We start from the raw sequence: 19,254 nt of genomic DNA, 5'->3' as shown, positions 1-19,254 counted from the left end.
TTCGGATTATTGGTCGAGTCATCACATAGGGTCTAATCAACCAGTTTGCTAATTAATTCGGTTAATTTTCGCTGTCAATAACACCTTGTCAAGTCATTAATCGAGTCTTGGTCACATAGTCTAGCCACATGGTCATGACACGAGTCTCAACATGTCACCTACACTCACTAGTCTTAACACGCACTTTGAGTATATGTCACCTTGACCATGTCTTAGGTTCATGCATGAGTCGGTCTTTCCGTCATTTGAGTTGGGGGTACATTCTACTCCTAATTCTTCATATCCCTCCATCTAAATCTTCTTCACATTCTATTCCAATCTTTCTTCACTTCCTCCATCCATTGCATGTTGAATAAAGTTTGAGTCAAATAATTAACAATAAGTATCCCCAAATTCCTTTTCCACAGTACTTGGTCGAGGAGAGAAGGGCGATTAATCAAGAACAACCTCTTTATTCAAGTCTCACTTTTTGATAAACCGATTCGTCAAAAGAGGAAGGCTAAGAAGATAATGGCAACTCAAGAGGAAGTTAATGAACTTAGGAGTCAATTGACTAACGTGACTGAGACACTGAAGCTACTCACACTCAAGGTCGATGATCCCGTGAAGCAACAACAAATGAACCTCATGCAAGAAAGTTTGAGGAAGCTATCTAGCGATTATAAATTTCAGGGCATGAGTTCACAAGGGGTCTCGCAGGACAAGGAACTTCTTCCACGTAAGTTCAACGCCACTGACATCCCTAAATTCAAGGCAACAGATAACCCTTACTTTCATCTAAGAGCTTTCGAAACCATAATGAACATTAAGGGTATCGATAAGAAGGTTTTCCCCTCTCTATTCTCACTATCTCTTGAGACCGTTTGCCAACAATGGTACTTCTCCCTTGACAAGGAGAAAACCTCTACCTGGGAATTGATAGTAAACGCTTTCATTGAAACCGACCATACACAACTTGAGATGCTAAGACAAAAATAGAATGAAGGCTTTACTTCTTTCTTTAATAAATGGAGGGAAACTTCCGCCAAGATGATTGAGGTCCCCACCGAAAAGGAGTCTGTGAGGATGTTTATCAAGAATCTCCAAGAAAAGTATTCAAAGCACTTAAAATATCAACACAACTTAAATACTTTCAAGGCCGTTTATGACATCGGAATTGAAATCGAAGACGACCTCGCAAAGCAAAAAGCTACTAACAATAGTAACCACGGTGGCTGGAAAGGAAATAAGAGAAACAATCCTTCTTCTTCCGAAAACGCCCACTCTAGTAATAATGTTAGTACCTTTGACCATAATGGTGTCTTAGCCATGGACAATCAAGGATATAAAAGGAAACCCAAGCGAGAGTTCACACCCATTGGAATGACCTACGATGCTGCTTTCGACCATCTCTATGATTGAGGATTAATCAAACCTATTGGCCCTACCGAGGATCCAACACCAGAAAATCGATCTTCGAGATGGAATCCAAATTCCTATTGCATGTACCATCGAGGAAACGGTCATACCGCTGATGAATGCTACAGGTTTTAAAATCTCATTCAAGATCTCATAGAAGCAAACAAGATCCCATTGCCTCTAGCTAGCGAGAAGACTGGGTGATGATGAAGCGAACAACACAAGACAAGAGGCGAGCTGCAACGACAAGATTTCATGGCCTCTTTTTCTATTTCTTTTTCATTTTTCCTTTCCCTAATAAGTCTAGCATAGACACCTTTCTTTTCCCTTATATTACTTTTGTAGATTCTCTATTTATTTTCCTTTAATAAAATGAGCATTTATTCCTTATATATGATCATTTCATTATATTGCATCAAATATTAAAAAAAAAAAAAAAAATCCATGTCGAATTAAGCACAAAGTATACCAACGATTTGAGGCACCCCTTGTAGCCACATCATATCTCCTTTCACCCCTCAATTATACATCCTTTCTTCATAAACCACTTTGAGCCTCGTCTAATGATAGACCTTTCACTTTTCAACCCACATCTACCTAACCTTGGGATGGGATGGTGTGTAACTTATGCAATTCTAAAAAAGGCTTGAGTGAATTCAAAATACTAAATTAGCAAAAATAAGCAATCAAAAATAAATAAAAGTGTACAAAAGGGCTAGTGTTCCAATGTCTTTGATATGAAAATATCTTCGATAAGAACACGTCTCAGATTGCGTCTCTTATCGAGTGCTCGGTACCATGCCTGAGAAACATGAATGCCAAGTGAGTGATAGACTGCATGATCGGGATTGCCCACACTTATAAAAATAAAATAGATGCTAAAGCAAAAAGAGCTAAAAAAGAGTAGGAACTCAAGCATAAAAATACAAAGATTCAAAAGCGAGGTTGCACACCTTGGGGGCTTATCTAGGGTCTTGAGCCTTTATCCCCTTCTTCTTTAAACCTTTAGCCTAACCACGTTACAACCCTTAAAAATACCTTTTTGAGGTATACACACACTTGTGCGAGGTTCGGCTAGAGCTACGTTCGGCCTGATTCCTAACGGATACGTAGGCAACCTCATATCGAGGTGCGGCCGTAATAAAAATGCATTCATATTCACATTCACACACTTACACCATGATCATATCAAGGGATCTCCTATGCTCATCCCTATTCACTTAGAGCTAGACTTAGGGGTTTGATCCCTACATCATTAGCTTACCTAGCCTAAGAGTCACCACCATTTGACTCTTTTCAATATATTTTTCCACACACTTAGCCCTTGCGGCCTAAATTTAGTGTCACTTTCACACACCGCACAGATACATGACCAAATATACTTCCCTTAGGAACCCTTTGTCATGAAATCTTAACGCTGAAGCATGCTTCGTCAAAATCACTCATAATTGTCATTGCATCACGAAGTATGAAGTGCTTAGCCTCCGTGCCTAAGTTACCCAAATACTTTCATCATTGAGTCAACCATTGAGATAGCCTAGGATGGATTAATCCTTGCACCTTGAGAGACAGTATCAAATGACATTTGACTAAGATCATTCAACATGCATCTCCAAACTTCGATTCTTTTTCACGTCTTTCTTTTTCGGGAGAAATTCGGTACCCTCCACAAAAATGACGGAGAATTTTTGCTTTTTTGCATTTTTGAGTTGCACAATCATAATACAATACACACACGAGTCATGTACACATTGAGTCATGTCGTGTCATATCACTTTGATTTGAGTCTAACACACGTGTCATTTCACTTTGAGTCGAGTCAACCTCGAGTTAGTCAATCACAGTGAATCAAGTTTATACCTTGAGTCATGTCAAGTCAATGAGTCAAGCAATGCTAAACCTTAGGTCAACCCTAATATAATTAAAAAGATTGGCAAAGTTCTATAGTAAAAAATAAACACAGGTGCAGCAGAACAGGGAAGACCCTATCACAGCGTTCGACGACAGAGTCAATTCTTAGCGCCAGAGATATCTCAGAGAACAGGGAAGACCCTATCACAGCGTTCGGCGACAGAGTCAATTCTTAGCGCCAGAGATATCTCAGCAGCGACAGAATAACAATTTTGGGTTCCTTGGTACACCAGTTAGCCCCTATAAGCAATTTGACATGATTAGTAGTCGGCTCGATTACAATCGTAGTAAGTGATTGACCTGACAAAAAATCGTCTCACTTAGCTTAAGCGCCTAAGTATTGGCTCATTACAAGCACCAAAGCATCGGTTTAAAAGCAAGCACTTAAACGACAATGTTTCCAAATATGGATTGTCGCGCATTCTTATTAAACGACAAAGTTTTCCAAAAATTGGATTGTCATCCCTAATTGACAATATTTCCAAAAATGGATTGTCGTGCAACGACAATTTTTCCAAGATTGGATTGTCATCTCTGGCAAAGTTTCCAAGCGTGGATTGTCGTGCTCCTTCTTTGTTTGGCAAGTTTTTCCAAGTTCGGATTTTCATACATTCATTCGGCTCGTTGGCAAGTTTTCCGAGATTGGATTGTCATACACCTAGTTCCTTATGGCAAAATTTCCCAAAGGATTGTTGTAGGTCTCTATTCATCATAAATTTCGGCAAAGGTTCCTCGACGTGGATTGTCTTCAGCAAATGGCAAATTTTCCCGAAGTGGATTGTCGATCAACTCTTTTTGCAAATGTTCCAAGACGCGGATTGTCAATAGTGGCAATATTTTCCCAAAAGGATTGTCGTATAGCGTTGGCAAATTTCCAAGATGGATTGCTTTCAAGAGTTATATTCCAAGATGTGGATTGTCAATCGTAGCAAAGTTCTTATGAAAGATTGTTACGAAGCATTGGCAACTTTTCCAAAGATTGGATTTTTGGCAAATTTTCCGAGATACAGATTGTCGCTTCATCGTGGCAACATTTCCAAGGATGGATTGTTACGAAGCATTGACAACTTTCCCTAAATCGGATTGTCATTCATCATACAAGAGTTGTGTTGGCAACTATTTCCAAAGAAAAGAGGATTGTCATCACAGCAAAAGCACCGACATACTGGTTCACAAGCAGCAAAGCGCCGACGTACTGGCATAGCAAACATTAAAAAGCAGTGATCTTTTCAAAGACTATCATAGCAGAAAAAAAAGCTCTTTGTTCAAGAGACGATTGAACATCGAGGCAGCAAGACAACATTCCCTAGCTTGCGGAGAGTTGTCACAAACAACTGAGGAATTTTTCAAGAGAAGCAATCTTCGATAGTACTCCCTAGGATGCGGAATATTATCATAGCGGAGGAGGATCGTTTCAGGCGAAGCAATCTTCTATATTGGAAGCAGTTACAGGCGTAGCGGTTTTCAAGCGGGATGGCATTCTCTAGCTTGCAGGTTGTCATCAAAACAATCGGTTACTTTCAGAGACGTGTGCTCGACGGTGCAAGATACGTGTTTCTTAACTCTTTTATCTGTTTAACTAATGCTAGTTTTGCAGGTATCGGCGTTACAAGAGTGGTTTAGGATCGCAGAACATTCTGAATCATTCTCCGTCCCTATCGCTACTTTGACTTTTGTTTTCGAAACTTGCGTTTCTCCAAACTCAGTCAAAGTGGGGGCTTCTGTAGACACCCATTTGTGTCTCCCCAAAACCAAACCCAGTGATGAGTACCTTTCACGTCGAATCAAAATCGAATGAAACGAAAGTGTGGAAAGTCTAGTGTTGCGGAAAGTTTTTATTTCTTTTCTCTTTTTTCTGTTTTTGAAAACTTATTTTAATAAAACAGCTAATCCAGTTTGGTTGGTCCATGATATGGGTCCAATAGTAGTGTAGTTGGATGGGGCTTTCCAAGAGCTTTCCAACGATATATTATAAGCCCAATTCCGATGAATATTGAGGAAATTATGGCCAATTTACTAAACTGGGCCCGGTTTGAGCTTTATGTACGGCCCAATGATCTAGGGGAGGGCCTAATATGATTTATCATTCCTAATGCAATTAGGAATGGTTTTAGTCTTCTAGATTCTTCTAGAAGGTTCTTTTCATTCCTAATTCAATTAGCATTGATAAATTGACTTTTGTTGACTTTTCAGAGTTTTAATCAAAATCAAATAGCATTTTCGAAGAAATTATATTATTTTATCCTCCAGTACGGTAAACTTATCGGATTTTCAAAAACGCGTTAAAATCAGGCCTTGGCGCCTAACCCTAGGCCTTGGCGCCTGGAACCAGGCCTGGCGCTAATGCTGGTGCCTGGCGCCAGCTAGCCAGGGTTGGCACCAGCTCTGTTTTCTGAGCGTCAGACTCTATTTTGTTAATTTATCTTTTTTGGCTGATTTCTCTATAAATATCGTATTAAAAACTCCGTTTTCCTTCACCAATTCTCACGAATTGTCATCATCAACAATCATTAATTCTTTAGCATTCTCTAAATCATTCATTCTCTTAATCTTTCAATTCTTTTTTTCTAACTTTGCTTTTTCATACAAAATTCCGCATTCACAAGATCTAGAAACACCTAGCCATATTCGAAGTTGCCTTCGCCCTAGACGTGAAAGGTTTAATTTCTGAGGGTTTGGTCCCAAATCTCTATTTCAATTATTTAATTTAATTGTTTTGTTTATTATTTTCCTTGAAGTTACTAACGTGTGTATTTTGTTATTAGAAAGAGGTACGAGGCATCAAAGTAAGTACTTTAATGATTTATTGATGTTATGATGTAGAATCATGTTTAAACTGTTATTATGATATTCCTAGTATCATGTCTAGGGTAATTTTAATATTAAATATGATTGTTACGACGCTTCCTATGTTCTTCCTAATATTTATGATTGTTAGTATCATGTTAGGGTTAAAGGTTTGATTTTTATTGCTTAGTAACATGCTAGGGTTTGTTATTAATCTTGTTAGTATCATGCCTAGGATCTTGCTATTTTTATTATGCTTTAATATTAACATGAATATGATTATGATTATAATTGTTATAATTTATGATGATTATTATTATTATTATTTTGATGATGATTATTTATGATGATATTATTATTATTATTATTATTATTATTATTATTATTATTATTATTATTATTATTATTATTATTATTATTATTATTATTATTATTATTATTATTATTATTATTATTATTATTATTATTATTATTGTTCATGATTATTTATTCTTTGTTGCTTGATACATTATTCTTTATTGCTTGATCACACCTTTATTGCATGTTTAAAGGAAATTTGTACTTGTAATCACGCTTAATAAGATAATTAATAATCTTGTTTAGGGTTAATGTGATTATAATTCAAGTGATCGCCAATAATAGGTTTATTTGTGCATTAAATTCAACCAACATAGATAAACAGGTTTAGGGTTAATCCTATTGATTGCATGTTAATTAAAAAGCACACATGAATACGATCAGAATAAAGTAGAGGCCTATTATTAGGGCAGGTTCAATCTCTTTTAGGTTGGATTTGTACCTTCATCCCCGAACCCTTATTTGGTTCTAGACCTTATGGAGTTGACGATCTCTTGGATCGTTAAGGGGTATAACCTTCACCTCGTGAACAGTTTACAAATTCCTAAAAACACTTGTTGGCGACTCTTTTGCTCTATCTTCTTCCCTTTTGGACGCCACCGTACTTTAGTGTATGATCACAGTGGGGTTCAAGATAGTGGGATTAAGGCTTTAAATTTATTCCCTACAATACCAAATTTATTTGCTTTCAAATTCTACAAGAAAATTTCGAGACCAAGTTGCATCCGATATCAAACCTCCACAACAGGTCTCGAGGGGGCATTTGTTGACACCAAAATTTTATTAATATTAGGTGTCAGATATATGTAAATAAGGAGATAATATAAAAAAAATTATAAAATATTTATCTTCAGAATCTCATAAATTATTATCTTTTACTCTATGACACTCTATATAAAAAGGGTCATTTATAGGGTTTAAAGAAGACCCAGATGGAACAAGTCACAAAGACCCCATCTCCTCCCTACTACCAAACATTGTAGGTCTATAGTATGAATTAAGCCGACAAGGCCCCATACTATAAACAAATATCAAACCCTAGCCCTTTGGAGAGAGGAATCAAGAGATCTACAAGAGTTGTAACCCACAAATTATCAATGAAATAATTGTTTACATATATGGCATGAAAATTTCGAGACCAAGTTGCATCCGATGTCAAATCTCCACAACAGGTCTCGAGGGGGGCATTTGTTGACACCGAAATTTTGTTAATTATTAGGTGTTAGATTTATGTAAATAAGGAGATAAATATCAAAAAAATATAAGATGTTTATCTTCAAGATCTCGTAGAATATTTAATAGCTATCTTGCTTACCACTCTACGACTTTCTATATACAGAGGGTCGAATCTAGGGTTTAATGAGGCTCATATGGAACAAGTCACAAAGACTCCACCCCATCTCATCCCTACTACCAAACATTGTAGGTACCGACAAGGCCCCGTACTATAAACAAATATCAAAACCTCAACCCTTTGGAGAGAGGAATCAAGAGATCTACGAGAGTTGTAACTCACAAACTATTAAAAAAATAATTGTTCCCGTATATTTTTCTACCTTTCTTTAATTATATATTGCAGGTTTGAATTTTTATGGTTTACAAATGGATTCATTTTCCATTGGATGATAACATTACATAAAACCCAACTCACCTTCCCAAGACAACGCTATTTTTTAGAGTTGCGCTGCCCTGCTCTGCACTGCTGAAATCTAATCTGCTATGCTCTGCTAAAATCTGTTTTACTCTGCTCCGCAGTGTGTGCAAGTTTAGCCCTGCTCTACTGAAATCTGCTCTGCTCTGGCCAGAAGCTTAAAAGAACAGGGCCTCTAACTAACCCTTCATCTTCAAAGAACTTGGAAAAGTAACTATCATCACTAACACTAAGTGATGGTCTAACCTTCACGAGTCTCAAATTCCTCTAAAATTCTAACTCAAATAGATCTTCTAAAACATCATGTTTTGGTAGTACGTTCTACTTCGGTGTTTGAGGTCAACAAATTTGTTACATTGTGGGAATCAAAGTTTATCTAATTAATTTGTTAGATTTTGAGAAAACTCCTTAATTTGGAGTGTGTACCTTTGATCAATATATAGAGTTCACAATCCTAGTCCTAATCACGTTAGGAAAGGTAGTACGATAAGGATACATAATATACATCAAATCTATCTTAATCTGTGACACATATTATCATAAATATAATATCTATCACACCCCCGCAGTCGTAGCGGGAGGAGGTCGTACGCTAAGACTGGACCTGAAATCCAGAAATAATTCTCGTGGTAGGCCTTTAGTGAAAATGTCTGCGAACTAATATCTAGAAGGAACATGTAGAACCCGAACTTGTCCCAAAGCAACCTTTTCCCGAACAATGTGAATATCCATCTCTACATGTTTGGTGTGCTCGTGTTGTACCGGGTTACCAGAAACATAAATAGCACTGACATTATCACAATAAACAATAGTAGCCTGCCATAGAGGGCAATGTAGCTCAAGCAAGAGATTACAAAGCCAACACGCCTCAGAGACAACATTTGCGACGCTTTGATATTCTGCTTCTGCACTCGACTTAGACAAAGTATGTTGACACTTAGATGACTAAGAAACGAGGTTGTCCCCAAGGAAACAACAATAGCCCGAAGTAGAGCGTTGGGTATCGGGACAATTAACCTCCCCAGTCAGCGTCAGTGTAAGTAATCAGTCGATGAGAAACATTCGGATATAGATGTAAGCCGTGATCAGTGGTACCCTAAACATAACGCATAATGCATTTCAAAGCCTTATAATGAGGTTCCCGAGGATCATGCATAAAAAGACACACTTGTTGTACCGCATAGGCAATATCAGGCCGGGTGAAAGTGAAATACTGAAGAGCACCTGCTAAACTGCGATACAAAGCAGGATCCCGAAAAGGCGGTCCTGCATCTGCACTAATTTTGGACTTAGTGTCAACTGGAGTGGCTGCAGGTTTACAAAAGGCCATACCTGCACGCTCTAAAATCTCCTGTGCATACTTTTCATGTGAAATTAGCAAATAAGGAGTACGGGTCACCGTAATCCCTAAAAAATAACTCAGAGGCCCCAAGTCAGACATAGGAAACTCAGTTTGCAACTGAGAGATGATCCCTGTATGCAACCTGACAGATGAGGTAGCTAAAATAATATCATCAACATATAGAAGCAAATATGCCATATTATCACCCTGTCGGAAAGTAAAAAGAGAGTTGTAATTTTATGGGTGTATTTTGCGGTTTTATTTTATAAGCAAATTTATGGGTGTAATTTTTTCGAATTATGTTTATTTTACTATTTTAGTGTGTGAGTTTACTTAGCTTTCACATATTATGACATAGACGCCTTTAACTTAGAACCAACTTCCACCTCATCATCATTATCACTATCAAGTTCAATAACACCAACACGTACAATGACTATCAACCCTCACCCTTTTATGCCCTGATCTTTTTTTTTTCAAAATCCTTAAATTGAGATATTTCAGCCTCCAACTCAGCCAACTCTCGTCGTAAAACATGACATTTCCGATTAGCCTTTGTACGGACATGCAAATTCGCGGCTAAGGAATCTTCAAGTTTAGATTTCCTCTTAGCCAACGAATGGAAATACGAATTCTGATGTTCGCTTGAAACAGGAGGAAACTTTGACGAAGAACTACCATTAAAATCAACCATTTTAAGCAGTAGATGAAAATTCAGAGGAACTCAAAGTTTTTGTCTTTAAAATCGCTTTTAGGAAGTAAAATTTGACAAAGAAAACCGCTTATGAGAAGAAATAAATGGCAAATTGAAACCATTATGCCAATTTCGTGTCTCTTCATCTGCAATTTGCTACAGTAAATTTTACTGTTGTACCTGGAGTTACAAGTGGTGAAGGGTGCTCCATCCACGAGGGATGTGCATCTTGTCCATACATGAAGGTTAGTATATCAATCCTTTCACTGATGTTTTGGTTTGCAATACTACCTTAAATTTTCTTTGAACTGTTATTTTCTGTGCAAGCTGGTGGTATTTCAGATACGCATATTTATGGGGATCAACTGTGTAAGATTAAATTTGTGATTATTTTGGCTGAGACCTTCCTGTGATTCTTTTTCTTCTGGGGTAGTTTACTTGAGATTTGTTCCATCAAAAGCTTACAGAACCAACAATTTCTAACCTGATCTGGTCATTTCCTTGCTTTGCCAGATGAATTCTCTCAGCGCTCTTCTTAAAGTTTGCCAAAACCTGCCAAATGATAGGCATGTTCTTTCTGCTTATGAAGCTGGAAGATTTAGTTCTCAGACAGTGAATGGAAGATCAATAGCTGATGTTGGATGTGAACCAATTCTTCACATGAGGCACTTTCAGGTTTATTACTCGTAGAATTTGTACAAGTTTCAATTTTAGAATTCTAGGAATAGAATGAGAGATATGCCGGGCAATGTGTTGTACATATGATTAAACTCATGTCTGAATTATCAAATACACTATTCTGGGCATTTTCCCCAATAATTAAAATTCCTCAAGGTTCTAATGCAGGGGCGGATCTATTAAGGTGCACAGTGAGTCACGTGACTCACCGGCACCAAAAAAAAAAAAAAATCAAAGAGACCGCCTATTACAGATAGGCGGTCTCTTTGATGCTTCTATTTGAGTTTAGACCACTATCTATTTTATAAATATCAAGGAGACCGCCTATTAAAATATGAAATAGGCGATCTCTTTGTTGCTGCTATTGTGAGGCATAGCGCTACTTTCATATTTCATTAAAGAGACCTATTATGTTAAATAACTGGTCTCTTAAGTTATTCCACTTTTTTTTTTTTTTAATAATTCTTGTTTTTATTTATACTATATTTGTGCAACTAATTTAATATTTTCCCACAAAACTAATTAAGTAAAAAAATCATAAAGTTAGTTTAATTTAATAGTTTTATAGTACTAGTATGTATTTTTTATGTCTTATTTTTGGATTGAAATTATTTTGGTAAAATATAACTTTTTTTAATATAATTTTTGGATTAAAACAAGTGATTAATTATTGATGGTGACTCATAAGTTTGAAAATCCTGAATCCGCCACTCTTCTAATGCTAAGGGAAATTATCACTCAATTATTGAAACAGGAAATTTTCACTTTGGATCCCTTAATACTATAACGTGTGTGAATGGTGCCCAGGAATTGGTGATGAGTGCGGTCTAACTTGGAATTGTTGTCCAGGACTCAGTAGTTGGTCTGGTTATTGCTTCTAAGAAAAATGCATGACTATGTAATATGTATGTGTGTTTAGCTGTTTACCGTCTACTAAATTACTACGCGTACTATATTTTTATTGGAGTAGTAAAACTAAGCCCTCATTGTCTTGTCTTGTAGAATATACTACACATGTTTAAGATCATTGTTGATTACATTATTATAAAATTATTCCTACTATTTTTTTAGATTGATGAAGAATTTGTGGTAATATATATGAAATTTGAACCCCTCAAATAAATTATTATTATTATTATTATTATTTTAAAAAAAATAAATATAGAAAAAAGGTATTGGAGCCAACTATTGAAAACAACAAAAAAGAGTTATGAAAGTGAACAAGCTGGGCTCTTAATGTCTTGACGACAAAATATAAGATGCACCATGGTGCGTATAGTTCTAGATGAACCACCAATTAAAATATACTCTCTCTTCTCTTTCCTCCTCTACTTTCCTATTTTTTTATTTTTCTCTCTATTTTATTTTTCTTTCTCTTGAATTCGTTCATCATCCTTTTAATTGAATTCCTTCATATTGTTGATCACCATAGAGTGAATTCCTTCATTACAATAGATTAAATTCAAATTTTGTTTTCTTCAACCTTCGATTTGAAGCTTTGTTAATGGAGTTTTTACAATGAACTAGTAAAGATAAAAATGGCGTCGTCGTCGAATAGAAGGTGGTTAAGACGATGGTGTGATTATTTTCCGATGAGATTTCATTATCTAAATCACCATGGCTAGGTTTGAGTTTCAAAATATGTAGCATTTATATTCTTTTGATTTTTTTAGTGATAATTGTGTATTTGGTTATGAATAGTTCGGTATTTGATTATACTCCCTCCGTTTCAATATGATAGTCTCATATGGAACCTATCACATAAAATAAGAAAAGAAGAATATTTGGAATCTAACATTAAAGTAAAAACAATTCATAAATAGTTTTGTCTTATTTAAACTTTTTTGATTTTTTTTGGAAACCGTCAACTATAATTGCATAATTCAAGGGAATAATTTCTTTACTTAGACTCATGTCATCAATCCACAATCATTAATTTAACCAATCATAATTCAATATGTATAAAATAGGAAATAAAAACTAAGTTAAAAGTAGAACACATTTAATATGGGTAGATCTTTTTTAAACGCCCAAAATAGTATATGAGACTAAAAAATTAAAACGGAGGGAGTATTTTATTATTTTGAACATCTTAAGTTAAAAATATGAACGTATGATACATTTTCTGTAAATACATAACATGTATTTTTGGAATTACGAATATTTTTATAATAATTCTGAACATGCAATACATTACTTATGAACATATTTTTGTTTTAGATCTATGTATTTTTAATTTTATTAAAAAATTTGGCATTCTTACATTATAATTTATAAATCTGAACATTTGGCATTCTGAGCAGTGTCTACAAGTGCAGAAATTTTTGAAGGTTGTTCAGTGGCTTGTGGTTGGGGTGCAGAAGTTTTTGTAGGGGATTTAGAGGTTTTTTTTTTAGGGTATTCAGTGGTTTGTGGTTGAGGTTCTGAAGTTTTTGTAGGGATTTTTCAGAAGTTTTTGTAGGGTGTTTAATGGTTTACGATTGGGGTTCAGAGTTTTTTGTAAGGGTTTAGAAGTTTTTAAAGGGTGTTCAGTGGTTTCTGATTGGGGTTTAGAAGTTTTGTAGGGTGTTCAGAGGTTTTTGTAAGGTGTTCAGTAGTTTGTGGTTGGGAGGTTTTTGAAGGGTGTTCAGTGGTTTGTGGTTAGGGTTAGAAGTTTTTGTAGGGGGTTCAGAGGTTTTTGAAGGGTATTCAGTGGTTTGTGGTTGGGGTTCAGAAGTTTTTGTAGGGGGTTCAGAGGTTTTTGAAGGGTGTTCAGTGGTTTGTGGTTGGGGTTCAGAAGTTTTTGTAGGGGGTTCAAAGGTTTTTGAAGGGTGTTCAATAGTTTGTGGTCGGGATTCAGAAGTTTTTGTAGGGGGTTCAGAGGTTTTTGTAGAGTGTTCAGTGGTTTGTGGTTGTGATTTAGAAGTTTTTGTAGGGGGTTCAGAGATTTTTGTAGGGTGTTCAGTAATTTATGGTTGAGGTTCAGAGGTTTTTGTAGGGGTTCAGAAGTTTTTAAAGGGTGTTCAGTGGTTTGTGGTTGGGGTTCAAAAGTTTTGTAAGGGGTTCAAAGGTTTTTGTAGGGTGTTTTGTAGTTTGTAATTGGGGTTTAGAAGTTTTTAACAATTGGTTTTTTCTTAGATACATCATCTAATTTCTTCTTTTTTGGTGTTCTGGCGTTGAACATCTGACTAATTGTACTGTTCAAAAATTTTAGGGTTCAAGTTAGTATTCAATTCTAAAAATTAACAATTTAAAATCAAATTGCGAATTTAAACAATAAATTACTTACACATCTTCATCCTCATCAGTATGAGCAGATAATTTTGATTTTCTACCCAAAAAAAAAAAATTTAAAAAGTCAAAAGACAATGTAGTTTCAATTTTACAATTTGTTGAATTATATTACCAAATTTAACATAAATGTAGGAAAATCAGAAAAGTTTAAGTGATGTTTATCTTTTTGAAGGTGTTTTTGTGTGTTTTTTGTATTTTGCTATGGTAAATTGCAGTTTTTAGAGAGAGAAAAATGGTGAGAGGAGAGAGAAAATACAAAAGAATTAATTGAGGAAGGTTTTTAATTTATAAGAGGAGAGAGAAATTTTTTTAAATGAAATAAAAATAGATATGACATTTTTTTAACGTAAATTGATATGACAATTGGAGAGAAGAGGAACTATTATTCTTAAAAAAAATAAATAAATAAATAAAAACACCTAAACTTCGTGGGCTTTTTTCGCCCGGGCTTCCTACAAATTCTTCTATGGACCTTGGTCTATCTATTATTCTATATGGACCACTAAATTTCACGCGGCCCACTCTATAATATGCAGCTTCACTTTCTTCTCCTCATCTCGCCATTTTAGCTGCTTCTTTTTTTTTCCCCTTTTTAATCTTTTTTTTTTTAAAGAAATTTAATCCGATTCTTTTAATTTCTTTCTCTATTATAATCCTTTTTTACAAATTCTTATTCTTCTCTCTCCTCTATTCTTTTTTTTTCTTAATATTTTCCATTGATTTGCTGCATTTAACGTGATGGAAATCGTCGAAATTCCCAAAGGGATCAATCAAGGTTAGTTATTCTGAATTAATTGTGATCAATATTGATTTAGTTTTTGTTTTTGAGATGAATTTGTGGATTTAATCCTTGTTTTAAATTTATTTGAAATTCTTGAAGCTAAACTTATCAATTTCAACGGATTATGATTGATATCAAGCTATTATGATCGATTAATTGATATATTTGATTGTTCTCATTAATTTGATCATTCTTATTAATTTGTATGAATTTTTATTAATTGATTGTTTCAAAATTAGTTATATGTACCACGTCTATACTTTTGAACATTTGGTAAAAAAAATCTGAACGATTGAAAATTTGGAACATTTAGTAAAAAAATCCGAACCAAACATCGAAAATTTTGAACATTTAGTAAAAATATCTGAACAATTGCAAAGTACTCCGCCTATACTTTTGAACATTTAGTAAAAAAAAATCTTAACGATTGCAAATTTTGAACATTTAGTAAAAAAATCTGAACTGAACATCAATATTTTTGAACATTTAGTAAAAGTATTGCAATGTACCACGCCTATACTTTTGAAAGTTTAGTAAAAAAATCTGAACGATTGCAAATTTTGAACATTTAAAAATCCGAACTGAACATCGAAAATTTTAAACATCTATTAGTAAAAATATCTAAAAAAACATTTGCAATTTACCACGCCTATACTTTTGAACATTTGATAAAAAAAAATCTGGACGATTGCAAATTTTGAACATTTAGTAAAAAAATCCGAACTGAACATTAAATATTTTGAACATCAAAAATATCCGAACAATCGCAATTTTATCATTGTACGCCTTGAAATCGATCGGATTAGCTTTAACAATTCATCTTCATATCTACTTGTAGAATAATTTGTTGGGTCTCTAAAAAATGTGAAAAATGTTTTTAAATTATATACAAATTTCAAAAATTTAACTAATGAAGAAATTTAATTAATGGTTAATTGCAAATTCAAAGAAATTTTAGGTTCAGAAATTTTATTTACCTTTCTGCATTGGTTTCTTGCTTTTCATCCATGGCTATTCTCGAATTTGCAGAGGAGAGAGAAACGAGAGTTTTTCAACATTTGAAAGAGTAAATGTTCATATTTAATCTTCTGTCAGTTTTGTTAGAGTAGAAAGAAAGAAATTAAACGAGAGTTTGGGCCGCGTTATTTGTATTGTATTTGTGTTGTGGATTGTATTTGGGGTAGTGGTCCACCTATTTTTATATGGACCAGGGTCTATAGTAGACCTATTGCGGGCTTCCCCTGTTGGCCGCGAATTGGGCCAGATGCACCTATTTAATTTCTAGGTGCACCATGGTGCACATAATACTAATTGCTAGGGCTGTCAAACGAGTCGTGTCGTGTCGTGTTCGTGTCAATATTAAACGGGTTGAAAAACTCTTGACCCAAACCTAACTCATTTATTAAACGGGTTGAAAACCCTTGACTCAAACCTAACCCATTTATTAAACGGGTTACCCGGATAACCTTTTAATTAACCCACATAATATATAATAAACTAATTAATATTCAACATAATAATTAAAAAGACATAAATCATTAACGATATTACAAGAGATTAAAGCTACTAATTTTGGCAAAAGATACTACAAGAACATAAAGATAGTGGTTTTAGCAAACCCAACCAATACATAAGAGTTGTCCCAAGTCCCAACCTTCAAAATGACAATTTCTAAAACATGCATCAGTACTTAATTTCATGGATTACATATATGATTAAATCTTAAATAAAGAGTAACTGAGTACAATCTAGAATCCTCTAAAGTGTAAAAGTGAAATGTAAAAAAGTGAAAAAAAAAATTATTTGTACGCCAAATTAAACCGCCAAACAATCCCCAAAATTTAAGTATAGCGCCAATGCTTTCTACAACCAGTACAGTACAAGTTTAGAATAATGTTTCAAAAAAAAAGTTTAGAATAAAAAATTCAGGTTTCTTTTTCTACTTAATAATCGGGTTGAGCGTGTCGGGTTCGTGTTAACGGGTTGTCGTTCAACCCATTTACATAATCGGGTTATGCGTATCCGTTTCGGGTTGAAAATTTCAACCCAAACCTAACCCATTTAATTACGTGTCGTGTTCGTGTCGACCCAATTATTTAAACGGGTCGAGAATTCCTGACCCAAACCCACTTATTTCGTGTCGGGTTGTCGTGTCGTGTCAGCTTTTGACAGCCCTAATTCAAGTAGTGGCAATGTGGCATGACATTACTAGGATGCAACTCGTTGGACCAAAATCGTTTAACGGGTTTTTATCAAATTTGGGTCATGATAAATTATTATATGTATAAGAAATTAAGAATCAAAATCTGAATCGGATTTTTCAAATTGGATCAGTTTTTAACACTTATAATTGAATTAGTGAGTGTAGTATGCTTACCCATATCAAAAGAAGAAGAAAAAAATGGAGAAAAAAGTTTCTAAAATTGAAACAAAGAAAATAAATTGGTATACTTCAAGTAGGGATATAGGGTACCTAAAACAAAAAATGGTTGTGACTAACTAACTAAACAGATAAATAAATTAAATTGTAGTCCCTACTCCCTACAAATCATAAATTGTGGGGTTATCTCTTGGTTACTTCTATCTTGCGCATCATATCCACGAAATTCATCAATCATCAAAGACTACAGCAAAATCTTACATATGAATTCCACAATTCTGCAGTTGCTGCAAAATCAACTAAAGTACATCTACTTGCAACCTTTAACACTTGTATCATTCATGATTCATCCTCTTGCTGTTATTTCTCTACAAATGGCTTCAATTAAGTAATTAACAGCTATTTCCAGGACAATCGACCTATATTATTATTGAGACATGTACTATCTTCACAATCAGTGCACACCTTCAACAGTCACAGTCTTGGTTTAGAAAAATTCAAACAAATAGAATATTCACTTGACTGTTGGTAGAGTCCAACTTGTAATCTGATTCTGTTTGTCCTGTAGGGCTGTAGTTTTAACTTTTGTCATAGGTGTCTTTTGCTGTTCTGTCTACACCTTAAACCCAATCTTGTCAAGACTCGAGAGTCAAAACTAGCCTATAATCAAGAGTGAGTGATAGTCACAATTCGAAAGATATTCCTTTTGTTAATGACAAAATGCAAACCATAATAATTTTGTTAAGCATGGAACAAATGTCACCTTCAAACTTTGCAATAGCAGAGCATAATTCCATAAGATAACTAGAAGCGCTGAAAGATTTAAAGCATTAGAGTTCAAGATTTTTCCTCCTTTGATCGACATCATGCCTAAATGGCATTTATTTAAACATTTTTTTTTCCAAATAGTACAAGAACATACATAACAATTCATAATTTAGCACAATATACCAATTATCAGTATTTTGTGAATTCAGTTAGATATCACCCGCTTCAAAAAGAGAAGAATGTGAAAATAAAGCACATTATATTGACTGATGCAGATATGTTCTTGTGGCATTTATTTAAACATAATTTATTCTGGTGGGACTGATAGATTGTCTGATACAACATACACAGTCTTAGAATGGGAAATGACAGCTATTAAGGCATCCCTTAAAAATGAGTAATCTACAAAGAGAAATCAGAGGAATTACCGGAGAAAAATTATATGTGAATGAAGATGACTTGGAGCAGATGAAGATGAAGTACTTGAAAGCAGTGATCACGGAGACCCTTCAAGGAGACCTTCGGCTACATCCTCCAATTCCCTTGCTGGTTCCAAGAAAATCAATACAAGACATCAAGATTAACGGGTATGATATTCCAGCAGGTATCACAGTCATGACCAATGCTTGGGCAATCCACAGAGATCCTGCTTCGTGGGATGAATCAGAAAAGCTCAATCCTGAGAGGTTCATAAATAAGCCTACAGACTTCAAAGGCCAAGACTTCGAATTGATCCCATTCGGATCAGGAAGAAGGAACTGCCCAGAAATTACATTTGCCATTGCAAATAATGAGCTTGTATTAGCAAACCTCATCCATAAGTTCGACTGGATGCTGCCCGGTGGAGCAGATGGTGATACATTAGATCTGACTGAATGCATCGGCCTAACCTCCCATCGAGAGAGTCCTATACTTGCAAAAGCAACACCCAAGACTGCAGGTAACTGAAGGTCTTATTGATGTTTTACTTGCCAACATAAAACAGCAATAACTAGCAACTCGAAAATGCTTCATGGGTTATGCACTTCTAACATAATCCTATGCTCTATTTTTGCATCTCTTTCGTAGTCTTTTCATTTAAATGTATCATACGAATCAAAGACCTCGATTTATAATAAATTCAACTAAGTTGTCACAGTTTCACAAACCAAAGTCAGAGCACAAAACAATGCACATCAAATACATTCATAGTTTCACACTCACTGGCTCACAACAGTCAGTGTGATCAACTATG

General features: G+C 34.9%; 1 pseudogene; it reads left to right on the top strand.

Annotated features, from left to right (window-relative positions):
- Window positions 1-18,413: 18,413 nt before the first annotated feature.
- Window positions 18,414-18,968, top strand: LOC145625409 (cytochrome P450 736A117 pseudogene; annotated as a pseudogene).
- The last annotated feature ends 286 nt before the right edge of the window (window positions 18,969-19,254 follow it).

Source organism: Chenopodium album, chromosome 3, assembly GCF_948465745.1.
Source record: "Chenopodium album chromosome 3, dcCheAlbu1.1, whole genome shotgun sequence".
Classification (NCBI taxonomy): domain Eukaryota; kingdom Viridiplantae; phylum Streptophyta; class Magnoliopsida; order Caryophyllales; family Amaranthaceae; genus Chenopodium; species Chenopodium album.
Note: the sequence above shows the minus strand (reverse complement) of the source record. Positions and strands in the feature narration are given on the sequence as shown.